Below are 10626 nucleotides of genomic sequence, written 5' to 3'. Positions count from 1 at the left end.
GTCCTGGAACTCACTCTGTAGACCAGGCTGACCTCAAACTCAGAGATCTGCCTGCTTCTACATCCTGAGTGATGGGAATAAAGGCATATGCTAACATGCCTGGCTCTTAAATTTACATTTGTTTTTAGTCAGCATTTTGAGATGCTATGCTCAGGCAGGCTTTGAACTCCTGGGCTCAAGAGATCTTTGGGCATCTCTGGGACTGGCTGGGACTAAAGGGGTACACCACAGTGTCCTGCTGGGTGCAGTTTTATTCAAATAATGGTTTGATACTCAGCACATCAATGCAACAACCCAAAACTCTACAAAACATAACTAACTGTTTATCCTGGCCTCCCTTGGGTGCCAGTGACAGGAACTCTCTTTAAGCAAATAGAAACCGAGTGGGGATTTGTTTGAATACCTGAAATGTGATGGGTTCACTTACACTAGTGTTACAAGCTGCAGCTAGATCAAGAAGTTACCTGATTACACTGTTATGATTTGAATAATCTTCTTCTCTTCACCCTCCATACATGCCTGCTCACATCTCTCTACTACAAACTCTGGCTCATAAAAATTATAGCCAGGTGCACACCTATAATCCCAGCACTTGAGCAGTAGAGAAGGGAGGACCAGGAGGTCAGGGCTAACCTCAGCTACAAAATGAGATTCAGGCCACACAGGGTTACACAAGACCCTGTCTCAAAACACACACACACACACACACACACACACACACACACACACACACACACACCTGGGGCAGTGTGGCGCATGCCTTTAATCCCAGCACTTGGAGGCTCTGGAGGCAGGGGGATCGCAGTGAGTTCAAGGCCAGGCTGGTCTACAAAGTGAGTACAGAAAGCCAAGGCTTCACAGGGAAACCCTGTCTTGAAAACCAAAACCAAACCTTTAATCCTAGCACTCAAGGCAGAGGCAGGTGGATCTCCATAAATTAGAAGCCAGCCGGGTCTACATAGTGAGTTCCAGGACAGCCACAACTACACAATAAGGTCCTGTCTCAAAACAAAACAAAACAAAACAAAACACCCAGCAACAAGAAAATATTATTAGCTGACAATAGTATTTAACCAAACACCCAAATAAGTGTCATTTAGGTAGCTCTTTCAAGAAGGTAATTCCTTTTCTTGTAATGTCTCTCTGACAGTGTAAATACGGGCTACAGATTTACAGCTGCCTCATAATTTTATACTAGGACATTCACTGGTCCCAATTTCCTCTCTTTTCTTTCTTTCTCTCTCTCTTTGTTGTTGTTGTTTTGAGACAGAGTTTCTCTGAACTGGTCCCAATTTCAAAGGGGGAAATCGATGTGTTTGCTGATCTCCTAAAATATTATTATGAATTTGTTCCCTAAAAGAATCTGCATGTTGCTGGGCATGATGGTGCACGCCTTTAATCCCAAAACTAGGGAGGCAAAGGCAGACGGATCTCTGAGTTCGAGACCAGCCTGGTCTACAAAGAGAGTCCAGGACAGCCAGGGCTACACAGAGGAACCCTGTCCCCCCCCAAACAAAACAAAACAAAAACAAAAACAAAAAAGAATCTGCATGTAATTAATGGATGGAACTAGAAATGACCATCCTGAGTGAGTTAACCAGCCTCAGAAAGATACACATGGCATATACTCACTTATAATTGGACACTAGCTCAACAGAGATGTCCCATGAAAGTCTGCACTGCACTGGAGATTGGGATTGATACTGGGGCTTCCTACTGGGACTCTAGGTGAGAGAGGTAAGGAAGAATGGGGAAATAGAAGGATCCAGAGGGTCCTACAAACCTATAAGAAGACCATTAAGGCTGGCAGATCTGGACCTAGGTGGGTCAGCTCAAACTACTGTACCACCTAAGGACAGTGCATGCAGCAAACCTAGAACCCTTATCCAGATCTAGCCAATGGACAGCACATTCTCCACAGTTGTGTGGAAAGCAGGAACTACTCGGACATGAACTCTGGTGCCTCTATTAGACAACTTCCCCTTGATGGGGAGACCTGGTGACACTCAGAGGAAGAGTAAGTAGGCTACCAGGAAGAGCCCTGATAGGCTGTGATCTTATAGTGGGGAAGGTCCCCTTCTGTCACAGACCTAGGGGAGAGGAATAGGATGAAAGAGGGAAGGCGGGGGAGCGGGAAGATACAAGTGAGGGGATAACAAATGAGATGCAATCTGAATAAATTACTTAAATTTAAAAAAAAAGAATCTTCATGTATCCAGGGGTGGGGGGGGTGGGGGGTGGAGGTGGGGTGGGAGTGGGGGGATATAGAGGAGGCTGGAGGGTGTGGTGGCACACATCTTTAATCCCAGCACTGGGAAGACAGGCAGGCAGATCTCTGTGAGTTTGAGGCCAGCCTGGTCTACAAAGAGAGTCCAGGACAGCCAAGGTTGGTTTTTTTGTTATTGTTGTTTTGTTTTATGTGTGTGGTTTGTTTTGTTTTGTTTTGTTTGTTTATTTTTGGTTTTTTGAGACAAGGTTTCTCTGTGTAACAGCTGTAGCTGTCCTGGAACTCTCTCTGTAGACCAGGCTGGCCTCGAACTCACAGAGATCCTCCTGCCCTTGCCTCCCAAGTGCTGGGATTAAAGGCATGAGCCACCACTGCCTGGTGACAGCCAAGAGTATACAGAGAAACCCTGACTTAAAAATTCCAAAATAAACAAATAAATAAAAATAAAAGAATCTGCATGTAAGATGAATGCAACTTCAGGGACTCAGACTTTCCTCCCCAAAGATCATTGACTCGGGGAGCCCTTGACCCTTGACCTTTAAGGTCTCAGCCAGATTGGAGAAATATGGTGACCAACTCCCCCACCAGCCCTGAGATGCACAGATTGGGAATTGCTTTGCCCATTGGTCGCCCATGCCCTGTGTCAGGAAGAGAAGGAACAGAGACGTGGGTAGGGATGGGGTGGGGACAGGATGTTTTGTGGACTTGCAGGTACCTGGCTACTGCTGGTGCCAGCTGGTGCCAGCATGGAAAAGTAATAGATAGCCAGTGCTTTAGAGGCTGGCTCTCTCACAATGCAGACACCTGAGAGACCCTGGCCCAAGGGAGACCGATGCCATCTCTACTTCCAAAAGAGCGTACAAGAAAGGTCGGCCTTCAACTGCTCAGAGCACACAGAAGGGCCCTCTATCAGATCTTCCTGCTCCCCTGCCCACCTTAGTCCCTGCCAGGCAAGTGGTGCTATGGATCCTGGCTGGGGCCAGACTGGAACTCAGTCTTAGTAGCTTGATCCCATCCTGCTCTCTCCAGCTAGGTTACTTTACAGTGTCTCCTCTCTTTCCCACAGAAGCTGATCAATGGAACTATCGAAAATTGAGACCAGCATGTGAGGGAAGGCTTCACCACAGCAGGGTGCCCGGCCGGGAGATGCTCACTCCTTAAAACCATGGAGATTCAGACCGAAGGATTCCAGAGCTCCTTTGGTGAAGCTGTTTGGAACTTACCATGCAAGGCACTCCCAGCACCAGGCAGCTGCCAGTGCCAAACAAGGAGCCTACCTGGACCCAGGAGCTTCGGGCCCTCTATACCCAAAAATGCAGTGGAGCACGTGACTTTTTCCAGGATGAGCATCATCACTGTGTGTTTGTCTTCTTGAAGCAGCAGTTTCTTCCTATGTAGTTGATCCTGAGATTGCTCAAGAAGCCGAGATCGGGCCCCTGGTGGTCTCGGCCAGGTCTTAGAAGATGAGGCTGTAGCCAGGTCCCTGGGCAGCATCTCAAGCCAGCACAGGTCTACGCTGCCCAGTGAGGATGGATTTCCTTTTGGTCCTACCTTGGGGAGCTGGTTTATCTGGAGCTCTGTCACTTGTGCTGTTATCTATCATCTAGGTGGAGGGAGAGCCGTGCCCCATGGATCAGCCCCTGCCTTCTCAGCCTGCACGGATGTTTTAGTCAAGGCTGACTGTATCAAAGGTGGGGAATTCCTGTTGTAACATGTGGCGGAGGGGCCTGCTTTCTCGGAGGAGAGGTTGGGAGACAATTGGAGGGGGGAGATGGACATGTCTTTGTCAGTCTGAATTGAAGCTGGCAGGTGCGAGGTTGTGCGGGCCTCTACTCTATCTCCTTGTTCTCAGGATCTGTGTTGCTCCTGTAAGGATTCTAAGGGAACCAATGAAAGGTGGGTGGGCAGGCTGCTGAAGCCGTACCCCTTGAGGTTAGCAGACGGCCTAAGTTGTACCTTATGGGACAGGGGATGTGTGCTGTGGTTGGTCAGATTGTCTGAAGGTTGCCCCTCCAAGCACCAGAATACCTGTCTAGCTTGGAGCTCTGGAGAAGACATAGGAAGTCATTGTCTAAACTTCCTGCCCATTAAGAAGTCTTGTCTGTAACTTGAAGACAGGATGTGACACCCCCCCCCATACTGTATAAGTTCCTCACCGTGATGACCCACACTTATCAATGGGTCCATCTGGGACTTACTATGAGTTGGTCTTTGAAAGCATTTGTCTAACCATGGCCACACAGGCCGAATGCCATATCTCCTGCTTCGCACTGCTCTGGCAGTTCCCTGAATCTCTGTAGGTCAAAAGGCACAAGTGCATGTAAGCCCCAGGCTCTGTACGTCTACTTTAGGAGGGTGCCAAGCTGTCCCAGAAAGTATACAGCTTGTAAAAAATGAATTTGCTGTTGAAGCCACAGTTTGCAATCTTGATGTTCACGTCAGTGTCCATGACAGTTTATTTGTTAAATCTGTAAGGGTAATGCACTTCTGACAGCAGCATGCGCATTAGTCACTATTGTTGGAATTTGCTTCAGGCCTCTGTTTTCACGAGGCACTGGGTATCCAAATGTCCCTCTCTTCTACTAGCAGGTTTCACAGCAAGGCTGTTGTTCCCAGTGTCTTCTCACTTCAAATCTTCCACTCTACTGGCCTTACTGGAGTCTTCACGTACCTGTACTTCACAGGGTGTTCTCTGGCGTTCTTGGCAGTGAGGATCCCCTAGGTGGACTTACTCCGCTGGGTTATCTTTGTTCAGACTCCTCAGAAACGTAACTGTGCATGCAGATGGGTCTCTCTCTAGTAGATGTGGATGAGGGGACCTGCAGCTTGTTTGGACCTCCTGCTGGGCCTCAGCGACAAGGCACCCCAGGGTTGGCTTAAATTTGAGGAAAGCGTACACTTGTTTCAAGTCACCTCAGGAGAAAGCTAGTGAATTCATTCAAATTAATTAATCTTTACAGTGGAAATAAAACATAATGCTGGACTGTTAGGGATCGGGTGATCTGCTGAAGAAAGACCCCAAGGCAGTGTGCAAAAAGAGTGTTTTTATTCTAGCGTGCTAGGATCGCCTCTCTCTAGAGGGTGACCCCCAAAATGAGCACGCAGGCTCAATTTATAGACAGTTGGAGGGTATCTGTGACGACAGAATTGAGTCAGAGTGTACGAGGGGATTCAGGACTGGCTGTTTGTTTGGTTATTGGGGACTTTAGAGGCACTGAAGTTTTGGCTCTTACTCAGGAGTTGGCCTTTAATTTGATTGGATGGGGCCAGCTGTGTTCTTTACCAAGGCCATGAAGTAATAAAGACATGGTATCTGTCATTTTGTTTTATGAGCTGATTAGCTGCCTATGAGCTTCCCATGAGCTGTCTATATCAGGTATTTTTTTTTCCAGGAGTTTTTAGAAACTTGGCCTAGTTAGGCAGAGTGAAACCTGAAGCCTGTCATGAAGTTGGTTTAGTCAAGCAATTGGGGTCATTGGGGGGGTTGGGGTCCCTTGGGTTGGGTCCATTCAGGCAAAATAATGATGATGACGATGATGATAATAATAAATAATTTTCAAAAAAATTAATTAAAAGAAAAAATTTAAAGCATAAAAGGATAAAACTAGAAAGAGTTAAGAGAAGTAATAAACTAGACCTGGGCTGAGGCTCAGGTGCTTGGGATTGTAAACCCTAACTGGCAAGGCTGGGGTTAACCAATCATAGTTTTCAAATAGCCCTTTTAAGAAAATTTTCCAAGGTCCCAAAGACCTTTTTTTTTCATGTGGGTTCTGATGATTAGACAAGCTATAGGATTCGTCAATAGTCTTCTCATTTCTATTTTGCAAAAGTGGCACAGTGCTTGGCTCTCAGAAAACTCTGGAGCAGCCGCGCTGAAAACTCTAACGTGGGTTTCAGAGTGTTAATGCAGCGCAGCCAGCACTGGGACAAAAGGACACAGTCACATACTCAGTATGAGAGGAAGCGCAGAGCGGATGACTGCAGCTTGTGGGGCTTCTCTGGAGATCCTTTCCTCTGGAGAACTTGAGAACCTTCTGGGTCACTTCTCAACATCTTTAAATGAAGCTTAGGTGCAAAGGAGGCCTGTAGCCTCCGCTACTCAGGAGGCTGAAGCAGGAGGATGGCTTGGACCTGGCAGCGCCTGGCTAGTCTGGGCAACATGGTAGTACCCTGTGTCTAAAAAAAAGAAACGACGCTCAGTAGACGTGGCGTCTGGAGTGAGAAAACACATCACTTTGTTCTTTTATTTGTCTCAACAATGTCTTTTGTTCCACCACGTGCCTCTCACTCAGGGTGGGATAGTGACTCATCACTAGGGTAACCTTTGATATTTTCACAATCTTTTTTGTTTGTTTGTTTGTTTTTTCGAGACAGGGTTTCCCTGTGTATCCTTGGCTGTCCCGGGCTTGCTTTGTAGACCAGGCTGGCCTCGAACTCACAGAGACCCTCCTGCCTCTGCCTCCCAAATGCTGGGATTAAAGGCGTACGCCACCACGCCCAGCTTCACAATAATTTTTTTTTTCCGAGACAGGGTTTCTCTGTGTAGCTTTGGCCATCCTGGACTCACTTTGTAGACCAGGCTGGCCTCAAACTCACAGCAATCCACCTGCCTCTGCCTCCTGAGTGCTGGGATTAAAGGCGTGCGCCACCACGCCCGGCAATAATTTGTATTGAAGTTTAATACTGATACTGATAAGTGCCAACTGTCAGTGCATAGTTTGTAGCTACTCACAAATTGGAATCACCTATTTCACTAGCATCTGGGTCAAGTGTGACACTACAATATGGTGTCCCAAGATCCCCTTTCCAGTCATTCTTTCTGTAGAGGGTTCTCTCTTCTCATAGCATTGGTTAGTTTAGCTCATTTTAAAAAAAAGATTTATTTATTTACTTGTTGTACATAAGTGCTTTGTCTGCAGAAGAGGGCGTTAGATCACATGATAGTGGGTTGTGAGCCACCATGTAGTTGTTGGGGATTGGACTCAGGACCTCTGGAAGAGCAGTCAGTGCCCTTAACCTCTGAGCCATCTCTCCAGCCCATTTAGCTCATTTTTTATCTTTAGGCTTGTAGAATCACACACTGAACAATTTGTATCTTTCATTTGTTCAATCTTCTGTGAGGGCTATATATTAGTATTCTAAATGCCAAATGTATGACCATAAGTCTGTTTATTGGCTGTTTGGGTCATTTGCAGTTGGTGAATGTTAAATATAGCTCTAGGAATTCTTATACAAATTTGGAGGGGGGGCCAGGCCAAACAAATAAATGCAGCCTGTTGAATACGTAAATTTAGAGGACAAATTGCTGGTGTGTGAGGTAGGAATATTTTAATTTCAGTACAAATGAAAGTGGTTTATGCCAATTGACATGGCCATCTGCATCTTGGCTCCACTCTGATGTTTAGCATCCTGGCTCCACTCTGATGTTTAGCATCCTGGCTCCACTCTGATGTTTAACATCCTGGCTCCACTCTGATGTTTAGCGCCTTCGCCTTTCTGTAGTGCTGCAGCAGTGCTTAGCCTTGTGGCTTGTATTTCTCTGGTGCTTAATGATCAGGAAGAAGAGCTTTTCAGGGGCCTCTTGGCCAGTCTTTCTTTTGAGAAGCACCCATTTCTCAGTTGGACGGCTTTCATTTTTCATGTTGGTTTCTCCTTTGTCCTTTCTATATGTTGTAGCATGAGAAGGGGATGCAGCACACTGTGATCATCTGCAGCTTGCAGAATTGTCTTCAGATAAGGCATGGAGCGTGAGTATGTAGAGCCATACTGTGTTCCTGGGAAGCGAGGAGTCTTTCTAGCCCAGGCAGGCCTTGACTATACATCTCTCCTACCTCAGCCTCCCAAGCAGCTCAGAGCCCCATTCCTATGAAATAAAGCCAGATTGCTGACTCGCCCAAGAAAAGGACTTCAGGATTGGGCAACATGAAACAAAGCTGAAACTTATTAAGAAAAAGGTTTTAATATAGATGTCAGAGTGGACATTAAGAGACAGGGAAAGAGAAACATGGAGGAAAAGGACAGTAGCACATGCCCTGAACATTGGGTGCAGACTTGTAAAGAGAGAGTCATGTGTAACTGTCTTAGTTATATCTATCTCCTTGGTGGCCTCCAAAGTTTCACTGTTCAAGGAATTAAAAAGTTGGTGGGAATGTTTTGGTATACTTATCATCCAAGGAGTTTTCTTTGAAATGTGGTTTGTAAGGTGTTTTATAATGCTGTCAACAGACAACATAAGTCTCATCTTAAATGGAACAAGAGATAGCTTATCTGATCCAGAAATGAGTGACCATGTCTCAGGAATAGGGATCCAGGTTGCTTAGAACAACATGTTCCCATGTGAAGATGGTCTTTGTTAAGTTTTATAGTCCTTCTGTGACTATAAAGGCATTTTTCAAATACACGGGGCGGGGGGGTGGGGGGGGAGTCAAGTAGGTGGGCTGCAGAAAGGCAGGCTAAGGTAACACACTCCAAAGGTTTTACCTGACATGGCTTAGGTGACAATGCATGGCTGGAGAGATACTAAAGAGAGAAAGATAGTTTGGCTGTGGATCTTCTTCATTCACCTCCCCACAGTCACGAAACTCTATATTCAGCCAGTAATCTTTGAGGAATCTTCAGCATAGGTGTGGGCCTTGTTCCGCCCCCCCTCCCCTTGAGGACACTACTTCCCAGAGCACTACACACTTTATAGGCTTGTAAGTTACTAGCCAAATTGGGCATGAACGCACACATGCCCGTGATCTCAGGTGGAGGCAGCAGGATCTGGAGCTCAAGGTCATCTTTGGCTGCGTATCAAGTTAGAGGCTATCCTGGTCTATATGAAACCCTGTCTCAACAAAGCAAAAACAAAACAGCCTGCATTGGTTGGCTGTGAATTCTTCATTGGCTATGGCCCTGATACATTTCAGTCGTCTCTGCTGTTAATCTTCCGCTATCTGCTAGTTGACCCCTAAACCGTCGCTTTCCCACAGTGGATTTCTTGTCGCTTGGCTGTGACAGGAACTTTTCCCTCCTGAATCCTATTCCTGCTGGGGGTGGTCCCTCTCAGGTATCCAATCCACATGGCTCTTCCTCCAACTCTCTTGGCTCCAGATCTACCTGTGTGTCCTTACAAGACTCTTAGTATATCTTACAGACTAGCCTTATCCATCACTACTTTTTTCAAATACATTTTTTTTTTTTTTTGTGGGGACAGGACCTTGCTCTGTAACTAAGGCTGGTCTCCAGTCTCACATAATCCTACAACCTCTTGAGTGCTAGGATTATAGGCATGAGTCACCCTGTTCTACCACTTTATTTTGAGAGACAGGGTATCACGTAGCACAGGCTAGCCCTGGAGTCCTGATCTTTCTGCCTTTACTGCCCCAATAAATTGTAGGTATGTGTTCTTGTATCTCACTTCTACCAGTTTCTAAAAAACAAAAACAAAAACAAAATGAAAACCTTTTATACTAAGAAATATTCAACCTTACATGATTATTGTAATTAGAATAAAATAGGCTTTATTCCCTCCCTGTACTAAGTATAGCTGCTATTTTCTTCTTTTGTTTTCTTTTTGGGTTTTCAAGACAGGGTTTCTCTTACAGTCCTGGCTATCCTTGACTCACTTTGTAAACCAGGCTGGCCTTGAACTCACAGAGATCCACCTGTCTCTGCCTCCCAAGTGCTAGGATTACAGGCATGCGCCACGACACCTGGCATAGCTGCGATTTTCATTTAACTGTCTTATAAGGCATAGGAAAATAAAAGGTATATAGAAAAGAATCTGGGCCTTGGATTTTTCTTTCCTTCCTTTTTTGATAGTAGTGGGCCTCCTCCTCCTCCTCCTCCTCCTCCTCCTCCTCCTCCTCCTCCTCCTCCTCTATTGTGGAGCCAAGAACAGCTTTAAAAACTCACTACAAAGGGGCTGGAGAGATGGCTCAGTGGTAAGAGCACAGGCTGCTCTTCCAGAGGACCTGGGTTGAATTCCCAGCACCCTCAAGGCAGCTCACAACTGTCTGTGACTCTTGTTCCAGGGGATCTGACACCCTCACATGGACATATATGCAAGAAAAAACACCAATGCACATTTTAAAATTAAGAATAAAACATTAAAAATATTACTGTAAAGACCAAACTGGGGGCTGGGCGTGGTGGCGCACACCTTAGTCCCAGCACTTGGGAGGCAGAGGCAGGTGGATTGCTGTGAGTTCGAGGCCAGCCTGGTCTACAAAAGCAAGTCCAGGACAGCCAAGGCTACACAGAGAAACCCTGTCTTGAAAAACAAAACAAAACATAAAAGACCAAACTTTCCTTAAATTCTCAATCTTCCTGCCTTTGCCTTTCTCAAATGCTGGGATTGTAGGCATGCTCTACCTCATGCAGCCTTGATGCCTTTACTATTTATTCCCTCAGCTCTG

The sequence above is a fragment of the Acomys russatus genome, chromosome 5 (genome assembly GCF_903995435.1).
Source record: "Acomys russatus chromosome 5, mAcoRus1.1, whole genome shotgun sequence".
Lineage (NCBI taxonomy): Eukaryota > Metazoa > Chordata > Mammalia > Rodentia > Muridae > Acomys > Acomys russatus.
This window is presented reverse-complemented; position numbering follows the sequence as displayed.